This window comes from Ochotona princeps, chromosome 2 (genome assembly GCF_030435755.1).
Source record: "Ochotona princeps isolate mOchPri1 chromosome 2, mOchPri1.hap1, whole genome shotgun sequence".
Taxonomy (NCBI): Eukaryota; Metazoa; Chordata; class Mammalia; order Lagomorpha; family Ochotonidae; genus Ochotona; species Ochotona princeps.
The window spans coordinates 16,190,364-16,205,693 of record NC_080833.1 but is presented as its reverse complement, the minus strand read 5'-3'; positions in this window follow the sequence as shown (position 1 = coordinate 16,205,693).

Here is a 15,330-nt window from a genome sequence, read left to right as displayed (position 1 = left end):
TGAGTTATAGGCATCCGAGCTCTGCACTGCAGGCAGTAGGCAGCTTAGCTCACTGTGCCAATCCCAGCCTTTCATATATTCAATCAATGGATATTTACTGATGCTTGGTCTGGGGCTGCAGAAAAGGAAATCATGCCCTCTAGGTTCCACTCTTGGGAAGATGTGTACATTCCACATGAGATACAGTAACAGAACTGAGAACAACATGCCACAGGAGGCCAATAGCAGGAGCCTGTTCTACAGCCTGGGGCTCTGCTAAGTGCCTGAGTACATGTTATCTATCACCTTGAAAGTTCAGGAGAGGCCTCACTTTACAGATGAGTAAACAGAGGCTCAGAGAGACAAAGGAATCTACAACAAATCCCACAGCTCACCCGCGGTGGAGTCAGTTGTGTCAGACTGACATCTCAACCAGGAGAGGCTTCCCGGGACAGGCAACTTCCAAAGTGACGCATGGAAGGCTGGTTGGAGGAAGCCAAGTGGAAGGCGATGAGAGCTGATTAGTTCAGACGGGAAGGAGTGGAGAGGGGCCCCACACCTGAGCCTGCCAGGGCCGAGTGAAGGGCAGGCAAGGAGAGGTGCAGATGCGTGGCCCCTCCCAGGCTACACCCCTGTGCTCTGCACCTGCCCGTCTCCTCGTCCTGCCTGGCTTCAGAGGCATCCGCACCCACACGCAGTGCTCCATTCTTTTTTGTTGCTGGTGTGGAATGTAGACTCGTTGACTTGTCGTCTTGTCACTGATGGCCCCGGAGTTGCTCCACGTGTCTCAGCTGTTCACTGTCGTGAGGAGTACTCCAGTGAGAGTCCTTGTCCATGAACCCTTCTCTGCTCATGCTTGGATTTCCTCAAATGGAACTGAGCATGATTTGGGGCTGGGCATTTGGCATAGTACTAAGACTCCACTCAGTCTGCCCACATTGCACATGGGAATGCCTACTGTGGGGTCCCAACCCTGCTGTGGACTCCAGCTTCCTGCCAATGCAAACCCTGAGAGGCGGCAGGGGAGACTTAAGTGATAGGGTCCCTGCCACTTTTTTTTTTTTTAAGATTTATTTTATTTTTTATTACAAAGTCAGATATACTGAGAGGAGGAGAGATAGAGAGGAAGTGGAGCTGCCGGGATTAGAACCAGCAGCCACATGGGATCAAGGAAAGGACCTTAGCCACTAGGCCACGCTGCTGAGCCCAGGGTCCCTGCCACTTTGTGGGAGACCCCGATGAAGTTCTGAACTCCTGGGTTTGGCCTGGGTCAGTCCCTGCTATTATAGGAGCTTTTGAGAAGTGAGCCAACAAACGGAAGATCTCTCTCAGTCTCCATCTTTTGGGTAAGAAGTAGTATGTCTTACACTTTTTAGAGATTTATTTATTTGTTGATTTATTTATGTACTTATTTAAAAGGCAGAGTTACAGAGAGAAGGAGATGGGAGAGAAAGAGAGAGAGAGAGGGAGATCTTCCATCTAGTGGTTCACTCCCCAAACAGCCTCAATGACCAGGGCTGAGCCAGGCCGAAACCAGAGCCTAGAATGCCATCTGAACGCCCCACACGAGTAGCAGGGGCCCAAGCATTCAGCTTATTATTCACTGCCTTCCCAGGTGAATTATTCAGGAACTGGATTTGAAGTGGAGTGGCCAGGATTTGAACCAACAGTCACGGGATGCTGGCCCCACAGGTGGCAGCTTGACCCACTGAACAGCAATTTGGATAAATAAGAGGGGTAACTCCCCCCTAAAGGTCTGGCTCTTTGTGGTCAGCTTAGATGTACTGTCTGTGGCCCTGGCTTATTTTTGCTGGTAGATTCTTGCCTTTTTTTCTCAGGATGAATTTTTAGGACAGCTTTTTACTGTTAACTCTTTGCTCTCTGTGGATATACTCCTTCCTAATCTGTGATTTTGACTTTGTTTACAATGTCACAGAGAAAGGTTTATTTTTCTGTGTAGTCATGTCTGTCAAGCATGATAAGATTTTAAACAAAACAGGCTTATTTTTATCTTAAAAGAGACCCATTTTTAGTTTAGAGAGTGTGCTTTCAATGTGAAAGTTGATTTTTCTTGTTTGCCATATGCTTTTCTATTCTAGGGAAGGGGAAAAATAGAAGCAGGTCAATGGATGCATCAGCTTTATTTTTGAAAATATTTGTTCGTTTAGAAGGCAGAGAGACTGAGAGACAGAGAGAGACAGAGAGAGAAGCATAAGAGGGCTTGCACTGGTTCTTGTGCTATAGCCTAGCAGCTAAATCCTGACCTTACATGCCGGGGATCCTATATGGGTGTCGGTTTCTGTCCCAGCTGCTCCACTTCCCATTCAGCTACCTGCTTGTGGCCTGGAAAAGCAGTGGAGGACGGCCCAAGGTGGACCCTGCACCCGTGTGGGAGAACCAGAAGAAGTTTCTGGCTCCAGCTAAGCTGATCCAAAGCTAGGAGCCAGGAGCTTCTTCTGGGTCTCTCACATGAGTCCCCATATTGGACCCCAGCATGTGCAAGGTGAGGACTCCAGCCACTAGGCTACCATGCTGGGCCCAGACAGGTGGTTTTTAAAATTGAATTTAGGACTAGTGCAATGGCTCAACTGGCTAATCTTCCACCTGCACGCGCCAGCATCCAACATGGGCACCAGTTTGTATCTGGTTGCTCCACTTCCCATCCAGATTCCTGCTTATGGCCTGGGAAAGCAGTAAAGGATGGCTCAAGGCCTTGAGACCCTGCAGCCACTTGGGAGACATGGAGGAAGCTCCTGATTCCTTGCCTTGAATTGCCTCAGCTCTGGCTGTTGCAACCACTTGGGGAGTGAACCAGTGAATGGAAGATCTTTCTTTCTGTCTCTCCTTCTATCTCTATATATGAATTTCCAATAACAAATAAATAAATCTCAACGTTGAGTTCAGGGTGCTACAAAGACAAGTCCATAGGAGGAAATAGTTCTAGACATTTTAAATATGCAAGAGTGGGTTGGGATTCCATGGTGGATGATCAGGCAGAGGACACGACGCAAGCGGAGGTCATCTCAGAGGGCTGGACCCAGGGGAAATCTGCTGCTGCCAGAGGCTCCAGTTTAGTGTCAGGAGCAACAGACAAGAGAAGCACACCCGTCTCAGCAATTCCTGTGTCTACGCCTGCACCTGGCACAAAGGGGGGCGGGGAGGGGAGCTTTAGGGAGTACGTTGTATGGTTTAAACTTTCATGAGCTGCCTTGGCATCTTGGAGCTTCACAGGGGCCCAGAGATCCAATCCCCTCTCCCAGATGTGTCCATATCTGGCAACAAAGGCTCCCTGACCCTCCTGTTCCTCTGTCATCTGCACTCACATGGTCCTTCACCTAAGAGCTTTGGCTTTCCTGCTGGCTGTGAACGTATCCAAACCGGCCAATCACAAGGTCCCGGGACAACCAGCTGTGCAGCAACACAGCCTTCAGTGGCCCTGCCTCTTCTGTGTCTCGGAGTCAGCCCTGCGCACCTCTGGGAAATGGGCTGTGTTCTCTGGGGTTCTGATGACTGAATTTCTGTTTGAGTTCAGCTCTCTGTTGGTGGGTGTCACGGGCTCCAGCTTCTGTGCTGTTTCAGCTGGGGTCTCTTCCTCCTCTACCAACCGGTAAATAGGAAGTGCTCAAACTCCGTTTTTCTCCTGTTGGCAGCCTGCCTTTTTCCCTAGGGAACTCCCCGCCACCTTCCCCTCTTTCACTTAAGCTGTGGTTCAGGCAGGTAAAAAGAGGAGTCTGTATCCAGCTACTGGTGGAGCAGTGCTATTCCCAGCGCTTTGGGGCGAGGCGGACCCGTGTCCTCCTACCATTCCTTTTTCTCTTTGCTTAGCTCAGAAGAATCTTGACCATCAGCTCACTCAGTTAACACATATTGACTGAACACACTCATTTCCAGAGCTTGCACATGGTAGGTCTTTATTGAATGAAGCCCTAGATTCAAGACAGAAAAAAACCTTATCTGTTGCAAACAGAGCCAGGGCTGAAGTAAGAAGTCTAAGGTGGTGCAAAAAGTTGGAGCTGTGCATTCCCTGGTGTGCCAGCCATGGATTGATGCCACCAAGCACCAGAAGGAACAGCCCTGTCCAGGAGGCCCCTCCCTGGCTCAGTGTCATGTGGCTGTTGGTGGTCCTGCTTGCCTGGATAGGACATCTGCACGAAAAACCCCCTTCCTCGGGAAGTGCAGGGCATCCCATGCTGGGACAAACATAGGGTCTTTTTTTTTTTAATGGAACAAGTGGTTGGGAGGTCAGCAAGGCACAGTCACTTCTGATTATTTTCAAATTTTGAGTAGACCAGGGGTGGGGCTTTGAAAACTTAATTATTAGAATTTATAATTCCTTTCTTTACTTTGGTTCTCTCATCCAAATGTTTGCAAGCTTGGAGCCAGGAGCTCAACCCAGTTAATCCCCATGTGCTACTCCCCAAGGGACACACCAGCAGGACGCTGGCCTTGGGGGAGGAGCTGATTTGCTCACAGTGCCAGGTGCTATGACTTGTGATACTGGCATCCCAACTGGTGTCTAAATTGCCAGGCCAAACACCTGCCTCCAATTCCTGATTTTTAATACTGTTCACTCTAGTGTCTACTGCTGCAGTCTAGGCCGGGATGTTAGCCTTAGCTCATGCTTCTGCAGGAGCTCCATGGCAGAAGGTAGGTGGGGCATTGACGGCGCTAGGGAATCGTTACACCTGTGTTGTAAATTTTTAAAAGTGGGCCCGGCGTGGTAGCCTAGTGACTAAAGTCTTTGCCTTGCACACGCTAAGATCCCATATGGGCGCCGGTTCTAATCCCAGCAGCCACGCTTCCCATCCAGCTCCCTGCTTGTGGCCTGGGAAAGCAGTTGAAGAAGGCCCAAAGTCTTGGGACCTTGTACCCACATGGGAGACCCAGAAGAAGTGCCTGGCTCCTGGCTTCAGATTGATTCAGCACTGGCTGTTGTGGCCATTTTGGAAAGTGAATCAGCAGATGGAAGATCTTCTCTGTTTCTTCTTTTCTCTGTATATCTGACTTTCCAATAAAAATAAATAAATCTTTTTAAAAGATTATTATTTTTTTTTTCATTTTTGAGGGGAGAGAGAGATTGGCTTACCATCCAGTTCCCAAACATCCTCAACAGTTGAGGCTACACTGGACCAAAGCCAGGAGCCAGGAGTTTCAGCTGAGTCTCCCGCGTGGGTGGCAGAAATCCGAGTGCTTACTCATCACTTGCTGCCTCCACGGGGTGCACATCCATAGGGCCTGGATCAAGGGCAGAGTACGCGGGATATGTACCTGGCACTGCATGCGGCAGGCGGAAGTCCCAGGCAGGGATTAACCAAGTCCTGAGCCCTCCCTAGAGCTAAGTTTCCATTGCTGTCTACCTGAAACTTATTATCACTTCACTTACGAATGGCAAACATACCCCACATATGATTAGCAATTCCTGTGGCTTTAGTATCCATGAAAGTCAGCTATTTTTGCGCTACATTATAGTTATTGCAGATAGCTTGAAATATTTTTATGTTTATAATCACTTTGGAATTAGAGTGATTATTAGACCAGCTGCCAGAGCTTGTTATTTAATGAATTAATAAAGAGGCACTTTTATTTTTTTTTTTTAGATTTATTTATTTTTATTACAAAGTCAGATATACAGAGAGGAGGAAAGACAGAGAGGAAGATCTTCCGTCCGATGATTCACTCCCCAAGTGAGCGCAACGGCCGGTGCGTGCCGATCCGAAGCCAGGAACCAGGAACCTCTTCCGGGTCTCCCACGCGGGTGCAGGATCCCAAGGCTTTGGGCCGTCCTTGACTGCTTTCTCAGGCCACAAACAGGGAACTGGATGGGAAGAGGAGCTGCCAGGATTAGAACCGGCGCCCATATGGGATCCCGGGGTGTTCAAGGCGAGGACTTTTAGCCGCTAGGCCACACAGCCGGGCTCAAGGCACTTTTATTTTTATAGCATGGACTTTTATTTTTACAGACCCAATAGGGTCTGTAAAAAAATATTCTGACCATCATAATTTTTAAGATTTATTTATTGTTTGAAAGGCAGAGATACAAAGGGAAGGAAAGAGAGAGAGAGAGAGAGAGATCTTCCATTAGCTGGCTAACTCTCCAGTCACAATAGCTTGGGGTGGCACAGGTAGAAGCCAGGGCTTAGTACGCCAATTAGGTCTCCCACATGGGTGTGGAGGCCCTAAGGAACTGGGTCATCTCCCACTGCTTTCCCAGCAGGCAGCTAGATCACAAGCAGAGAAGCCGAGACACTACCTGGCATCCATATGGGATGCTACAGTTGCAGTGGGTTAACTTACTGTGCCACAACGCTGGCCCAAGGATCACTGTATTTTATCATTCATTTTTCTCTCAGCAATTCTGTGTGTATGTCCTCATGCATTTGAGATTTGTTCTGAGGGGAGGGCGTTTTGGTGCAACGGTGAAGCAGTTGCTTGGGCCTGCCAGATCCCACATCAGAGTGCCTGGTTTGAGTTTCAACTACTCTGATAAATAAACCTGTTTTTAAAAAAATGTTCTGGGGCCCGGCGGCGTGGCCTAGCGGCTAAAGTCCTCGCCTTGAAGCCCCAGGATCCCATATGGGCGCCGGTTCTAATCCTGGCAGCTTCACTTCCCATCCAGCTCCCTGCTTGTGGCCTGGGAAAGCAGTCAAGGACGGCCCAATGCATTGGGACCCTGCACCCTATGCATTGGGACCCTGCACCCGCGTGGGAGACCTGGAAGAGGTTCCAGGTTCCCGGCATCGGATCGGCTCACTTGGGGAGTGAATCATCGGACGGAAGATCTTCCTCTCTGTCTCTCCTCCTCTGTGTATATCTGGCTGTAATAAAATGAATAAATCTTTAAAAAAAAAAATGTTCTGAGGAACCCATAGGTTTTAGCAGGTTGCCAAAGGGGTCGCCAGCACATGCACAGGAGTCCTTAACGTGGCCCTCTTGTGCTGTGTTGCACTATATCTAAAGCTTGGCCTCCGTGAACTTCAGTCTGGGCGTCCACGGCTCAGGTGCACAGGGAGCTCAGAATGTTGGAATGAGGTCAGCACAAGCAGGCGGTGGACTCAGCAGTTAAGTTGCCCCTTGGAATGCTGGCCTCCCGTGGCTAGAGTGCCTGATTCAAGTACCAGCTACTCTGGTTAGATCCAGACTCCTGCTCACGCACACTCTGTGAGGCAGAAGAGGATGGCTTAAGTGCTTGGGTCCCTGCCACCTGCATGGGAGACCCGGATGGAACCGTTGGCTCCTATTGAGTCTGCACTGGCCTTTGTGGGGATTTGGGGAGTGACCCAGTGGAAAGGAGATCTCTATCTGTCTCTCTGACTGTCAAATAAAATGAACATAAATAAATGTGTAGTTCCAATAAAAGAAGAAATTGAATGAACGCAGCGTCCAGCTTGCAGCTTAGGACACAGGAAGAAACCTGTGTATGTTTGTCTCTCTTCCTTCATTTCCAGCAGGTGCTGACTGGTAGGGCTGCATGCAGCATGGGGATAGGTGCCAGACTGTCCGGGCTCAAAACCCTATTTCTCCCATTTCATTAGCTGTGTGGTATCAGCCAGGGGAGGGAACACCTCTGAACGTGTCTCCTCATCTTGGAAATGAGGTCATGTCCCTTTCCTGTGTTAGAAGGATGAAAGATGTTCTCTGAGGGGATTTCACAGAGGCTGTGGAGAGTCAGAATGAAAACATAAGCTAATTTGAGTGCAAAACAACGAAACAAAACAAAATCCTGGAAATTCACCCACAGCGTTTGCCTGGTTTGTCCATGTCTTCTTGGAGACTGCTTTGTACAGGTAAAACAGTCCCCCCGGGCACTCGAACCACAGCAGCAGCTCTTGCCCGTTCCTGGGCACCACCCCACTGCTATTCACTGCTCTGCCAGATAACCATCTCCGGGTTCAGCCGTCAATTGCCTGTCACCTCTTCTGAGTGCGAACTCACCTTCAGCATGCATCCTGCTGGCAGTTTAGTAGGACAAAACCTGGTCCACCATTGGAGGTGAGAGCTGCGGCTTGTGTTGTGAATGGGGAAAGTGAGTCCCGAGGGGGCAAAGGGACTTGCTTGAGGCTGTGCAGACATCCTTTGAGGAGGGACTCGGATGGGGCCATTCTTCCCTGTGTCCTTCCAGCTGTGTAGAAAGCCAGCTAGGAGAGAGAGAGCCAGCCGGCCAGGGAGGGGGCAGCCCTGGGCTCCTCAGGAATGGCAAATAAGAACTGGAGGTAGACACGGGAGTTGCTCGGAGGTCTGTTGTACAACCCTTCTTTGCTGTCACTTCAACCCTCTCTGGGGGGTCTAGAGAGGGTTATGCATTTTGCTCAAGATCCCACAGCTTGTAAGGGACAGGGCTGGGCCTTGAACCTGGAGCCGTGGGACCCAGGCGGTGTGCTGTTTCCATGGTAACATCCCAAGGTTTCCCTGCTTCTCTTCCTCACTGGGTTCCCTGACACAGTAACTTCACAGTCTTCCTACTGGGGCCAGCACAGCCCCAGCAGTGCCCCATGCAGTGCCTGCTCACCATGCATTGGCAGGCTGTTCACTCCCTGCTTATTAAATGTTGGTGCCAGCAGTGGCCCCAGTGTGCACCAAATGGATCCCAGGCCCATAAGGAGGCCCAGGAGGAACTGACCCCTGTCCCCACCACCCCAAAGCATCACTAGCTCTTTTTCAAGATCCAAGGAGGGACATGGGCCTGCTAATTGTGTTTATATGGGGCTGATTTGTACTCAGGATGCATGCGCACCCCCTACCAGGAAAGCAGATGGGCACGCTGAGCCTTTGAAAGAAATATAATTAAGGCAATTTAGCATCTTCCTCCAAGGATGCTCTTCCTGCACATGGAGAAAATGTTTGGGGAGCTGATTCTGTGGTCCTCACAGCTGGTCCAATCTGGGGAAGTGGAGGAGGGAGAAGGCGGGGGGCAGGCAATTTTTTCTTTTAAGATTTATTTATTGGGCCCAGTGTGGTAGCCTGGTGATGAAAGTCCTTGCCTTGCATGAACCAGGATCCCATATGGGAGTTGGTTCGTGTCCTGGCTGCTCCACTTCCCATCCAGCTCCCGGTTGTGGCCTGGGAAGGCAGTTGAGGATGGCCCAAAGCCTTGAGACCTTGCACCTGCATGGAAGACCTGGAAGAAGCTCCTGGCTCCTGGCTCCTGGCTTCAGATCAACTCAGCTCCAGCCACTGCAGCCATTTGGGGAGTGAACCAGCCAGAGCTGAGCTGATTGAAAGCCAGGAGTCAGGAGCTTCTTCTGGGTCTCCAACATGGGTACAGGGTCCTAATACTTTGGACCCTGCCTTCCCAGACCACAAGCAGGAAGCCGGATGGGAAGTAGAGGAACTGGGACATAAATCAGTGTCCACAAAGGATCCTGGTATATGCAAGGCAAGGATTTAGCCACGCCTGAGGGAGAGACTCTTCCATCCACTAATTTATTCCCCAGACACTTGCAACAGCCAGAACTGGGTCAGGCTGAAGCCAGGAGCCTGAACTCCATCCACCACGTGGATGGTGGGTCTCTAAGTATTTGAGCTGTCTCCTGCTGCCTTCCAGGGTGCACTTTAGCAGGAAGCTGGAATAAGAATCAGGGCTAGGAGTGGAACCGAGGCTCCTTGCTGTTGAATATGAGACACATCTTAACTGCTGGACTAAACACACACCCTTCATCTGAGGGGTTTGAAACTGTCCTGTGATAGTTCACAATGTAGGTATGACACGTATTTAACCAAAAGAAACTCGAAAACATTGAGGTCAGCTTCGTTCTTTTTTACAATCTCTGTGCATGTGTCAGAGTATTTTTGTAAGGAGATATTTAGCAACAGAACTGACAAAAAAACATGCTTACTTAAAATGTTGATAGACACTGCAAACTTGTTCTCCCAAAAAGGCTTCTCCCACGTGCTCTTCCTCCAGTGCCTGCTGGGGCACTTCCCCGCACTCCAGCCAATGCTAACTATGACCACTCTGCCGATTGTTACATCTAGTAACTTCTTTCATTTTATTTTAGAACCAGAGAGGCAGAGACAGACAAACACAGGGATTTTTCATCTGCTTCACTCCCCCAAAACCCTGCAAGAACTGGGGTCAGCCTGCCCAAAGGCAGGAGCCCAGACTCCATCCAGTTCTCACACTTGGGTGGCAGAGACCAAAGGACCTGAGCCATCACCTACTGCCTCCCAACGTGTACATGCGCATTAGCAGCAAGTGGAATTGGAAGCTGAGCTGAACCCAGACACTCCAGTGTGGGATTGGGGTATCCCAAGCATTGTCTGAACCACTATGCCAAACACACACCCCTGGCAATCTTTAAATAAGTCTCTGCGTTCTGATGAATGGACCTCAAGAAGAATATTTCAGAATTGCCTTTCCTGCGAGTGTTGGTAGCACATGAAACTCAGAGGTTCTGTAGGTTTTAAAGGGAACACCTAATATTTAAAAAAAAATGTTTAAGTATTTCAAGCACACTTGTCAATTATCTGCTCCAGAAAGTTCTCTTGAATTTCAGAGACTGTCAAACTGCCTTGCCTTTGGTGAGATGAAAGTTGTTCATCCCATAATCTCTGAAGGTTAAATTTGGAAGCAAAACTTATGTTTTTTTTTCCCCAAGCCCTTTTTAAGAATTAGCTCCTCCTTTCAGCCTTGTTGAGCCCCCGTGGGAGCAGGATGATGGCACGATAAAGGAACAAGACTGGTATGTGTGTGGGTTTACAGCACCAGCCCGATTTCTCTCTGCTCCCTTGAGCAGCAGGGAAAGCACCTTTTCCTTGCCGGATTCCTCTCTGTAATCTGGTAGAACACACACAGGCACACAGCAGCAAAACAGTTCCTCTGAAACCAGAGGCTGGTGCCTGAAAGGTAGGGCAGTGACTTCTTGAAGCCATCCCCATCCACAGGGGCCAGACATCTTGCAGGTCCTTCCCCCTGAATTCCTCTGAACCCTGGTTCTGGCAAGTGGCCCTGTTTCCCTTGCTCTCTTGACACCTCGCTGTAAATGACCCTTCCACTTGTCTCCCTTGTTCCTGCAAGGGTGGTGGTACTGCTCCCTATATGTTGCAGTTGGGGATGCCAACTCAGGGCCATGAGTCCTGCACCTGGTGCTTACCTTGGAACCCCAGCCATATCATTTCTTCACTGTGCCCTCTGACAAGGTCCTACCCTTTCAATGTTGTTTCCTTGTATTTAACATGGGCCTCATGGATTGTCTGGGAGATGGGAGAGCACTGTGACAATTTTTTTAAAGGGGTGAGGTTTGACCCAGCAGTTAGGTCACCATTCGGGACACCTGCAACCCAGATCAGAGTCCCTGCACTCAAGCCATTGTTTGGCTTCTAAATCCAGTTTCCTGCTAATTACAGCCTGGGAGGTGACAGACAATGGCTCATGTACTTGGCTCCCTGCCACCCATGTGGAAGACCAAGGCGGAGTCCCAGGCTCCTGGCGTTGGCCGGTCCAAGCCCTGACTGTTGTGCACGTTTGGGGAATGAACCAGCAGATTAGAAGAAAGCTCTCTCTTGCTCACTCACTCTCTCAGTGTCACTCTATCTTTCCAACATATAAATATACTTTAAAAACTGGAATTTATGTACATTTTTTTCATAAGCACATGTTTCCCATGAACTTTTTTGAAGATACCTCCCAGGGGATGCAAAGTGCCTGTGTAAATCAGTGCCTGGTATCCAATCACCCTTGGTAGCGGACAGCTCTCCTGCAGCTTATCGGTGATAACATTATGATTCACCCACAAAATGGGGGTGAATGCCCCCTAAAGGCGCTCTGCCTGGTGCCTACGCAAGTGCCCAAGGGAATGGTGCACTTTGCACTTTGCCAGCTTCTTTTTCTCTTATTGGGACGTTTAGGACGAGGTAGGGCTGGAACATTCTGGAAGCCCAATAAAAGGAAGTGACTCCAGGTAGCACCGAGGATGCGCTGTATCTCTCCCTAAGTCCAGGCTCCAATCTGGGATGACTAAGGGTGGGGGGTGCCTCTCAGGAACAGTCCTCACCATCATCCCCTGAGTTTTCTCCCCACAGCACGGCCTGGAGCGGCTCCCCAAGCTCTGGCAATAGCCTCCTGCTCAGATCCCCGTCAGCACCCATCAGCCACCCCGGCCCCAGAGTCTTCTCTGCATCACAGGTCAGGGTTGAGTAGACCTCTCCATTTAGCCAATGGCTGGTTCTCCCTGAGCACTTGCTAGCCCCTGTCATGATTCCAAACACTTTCCAGCATCATTTCCTGTACCCCTAGCCACACAGGCACGCACTTCAGTGAGCTTATCTGACAGGTGAGCAAGCACATTGCCTGCCCAAGGTCATGGAGTAGAGAAGTGGAGGGCATCCTCAGAGGGTCCAGCAAGGGAAGTGAGAGCCCTTTTGACACTATTCTATCCACTGGAAAAGCCTTCCTGCTGTGGTGTGTGCATGCGTCCCTCCAGGTCCTAGAATAGCAAAATCAACAATAGTGGAGGAGATGGATGGTGAAAATGTATGTGTGTGGCATCAAGCAGGTGCTGAGAAAGACATCGGAAGCAGGGAGTGAGAGTGTGTGGAATGAGGTGCTAGGAAAGGCCCCCAGGTAGACAACTGAGTGGAGAAAAGGAAGACAATAGCCTTGTAGCTAAATCCTTATCTTGCATCCACCAGAGTCCCATGTGGGTGTTGGTTTGTATCCTGGCTGCTCCACTATCCTCCCAGCTCCCTGCTTGTGGCCTGGGAGGGCAGTAGAGAATGGCCCAAAGCCTTGTGAACCTGTGTCAATACAGGAGTCCCGGAGGAAGCTCCTGGTTCCTGGCATCTGATGGGCTCAACTCCAGCTGTGGCAGCCACTTGGGGAATAAACCAGCAGATAGAAGATCTTTCTCTATGCCTTTCCTTCTCTCTGTAAATCAGTCTTTCCAATCAAAATAAATAATTAAATCTTAAAAAAGAAGAGGAAGAGGAGGAAGAAGAAAGGCTCGGCACAATAGCCTAGTGGCTAAATACTCGCCTTGGATGCTCTGGGATCCCGTATGGGTGCAGGTTCATGTCTCCCCCCCTCTGTAAATCTGCCTTTCCAATAAAAATAAATAAATATTGAAAAAAGAAAGATAGATAGAAAGAAGAGACAAGAAATGGAGAAGTCCCAACGCAGCTCACCTGGCCAGAACCCCTGACCAGGTGAGGGAGCACTCCAGCAGGCTCTGGCCAGGTGAGGGAGCACTCCAGCAGGCTCTGGCCAGGTGAGGGAGCACTCCAGCAGGCCCATGTGGCTCTTAGGCCCTCACCACCTCACTTCTTCCTAAGAGGACTCCTGACAGTTGCAGGGGTGGGGGCAGCACCATGAACCACTGTGGGTGACCTCTGCTGGCTACCGCTACACATCACAGTCTTTCAGGGTGGGGCAGGGGTGCAGGGGAGCCCCCGGATAGGAACGCTTGCCCTGATACCCCACCTCAGGCCACATGAAAGGTTGGGCCTCCACTGCCAGCGTCATATCCTGGGAGGCAGAGTCACTCCAACTATCTGCCTGGGCCCTGCATGGGGTATGGCAGTGGCTGGTTAACCTGGGTCCTCTTCCTACCATCAATGTCCTTCTTGGTGGCTTTGTTTGGGATTAACTCGGCAGGAAATCAGCACCTCTAGCGATGAGTCTCTATTCAGAAATCACTCCTTGGTAGAGAAGACGCCTTAGATCAAGTTCAACTTTTTTTTTTTTAATAGAATTGATTAGTGGATTTTGTTCAAATGACTAATCCAGCTGCAGGCTCTGTCTGCACCAGCCATGTGAGAAGTCAAGGAAAACGCGGCATCCTCCATTTTTACTGCCCCGCCCAGAAACTCTCAGAGGGACAGTTGAGGGGTAAGAGGAGACACCAAGCCCGGACAACCCCCACTTCCCCTGGAGAGCAATTCTGGGACCATGACAACGATGGAGAAGGGGATAGGAGTGGGGTTAGCTTTTAGTGAGCACCCAGAGAACCCCATTACCCCATGTGGGCACTGCTTCATGTCCCAGCTGCTCTACCTCAGATCCAGCTCTCTGCTGGCAGTCTGGGAAAAACAGCAGAGCCTGGCCCAAGTGGTGCCCCTTCGGCCCTGCACCCATGTGAGAGACCCGGATGAAGCTCTTGGCTCCTTGGCTTCAGCCTGGCCCAGCCCTGGCATTCTGATTATGGAGTAAACCAGAAGATGGAAGATCTCTTTCTCTCTGAAACTTTACCTTTTAAATAGATTAGTCTTAATAAATAAATAAATAAGGGATAAATCTATCTTGCTGCATAGGTTTTGGAGTCCTGGCATAGTTTTTCATAGTACTCATTGTCTATGGATTTACTAATGACCTTGCTAAGTTCTACCTTTATTATTCCTACCCCAGATCTGTGAGAAAGGCCTTGACAACCCCATTTTATAGATCAATCTTATACATGAGATTAAGAGTTGACCCCAGTTTACAGATGAATCGGTTTGGGGAAGAAACTACTAGAATTAAAATTTGAACTCAGGCTCACCAACTTTCCTTCAACCCAGCAGTCCTGAGGAATGGTGTTATTTGTTTCAGATTGAGTTATTTGGGGCCTTGTGCAACAGCTAACCTTCCCCCAGCATGCACCAGGATCCCACATGGGTGCCAGTTCGTGTCCCAGCTGCTCCACTTCCCATCCAGCTCCCTGCTTGTGGCCTAAAGCCTTGGGACCCTGCAAACAGGAAGAAGCTTCTGACTCTTTGGCTCAGCTTCAGCCATTGCAGCCACTTGGGGAGTGAGCCAGTGGATGGAAGATCTTTCTCTTTGTTTCTCCTTCTCTCTGTAAATCTGCCTTTCCAATAAAATAAATAAATCTTTTAAAAAAAATGTTGTTTTAAAGAAAAAAAAGATTTTCTTATTTCTTTGAAAGCCTGTGTGACAGGGAGAGGGAGAGATCTGTGGGCTAGCTCAGTCCCCAAAGAGCTGTTAAAGACAAAAACTTCTAAACTGAAGCCAAGAGCCAGGAACTCCTTCCAGGTCTCCCAGGCGCCTGAGTCATCTTCCAGTGCTTTCCCAGGAACATCAGCAGCAGCTGGATTGGAAGTGGAGCAGCTAGAACTCGGGCTGGTGCTCATATGGGATGCCAGCATTCACAGAGGGTGACTTCACTTGCCATACCGCAGATAACTTTTTTTTTCTTTAATGGTGTGAATGGCAACAACTAGGAATAATAGCAAATTCGCCCTGTTTCTAGGCTGGTTTACACTTCTTCTCATGTTCTCTGCAGAAGCTAAAAATTTTCAAATTTCTGAAGGGAAAGACTTTTTAGGAGTTAGAGTGAAAGTCCCCGTGAGCTGGCCTTCTGGGCAGCAGCTTGAACCTTCACCCTTCCGTCCAAGCCTGAAGAAGCATCACCCCCGCTTGGA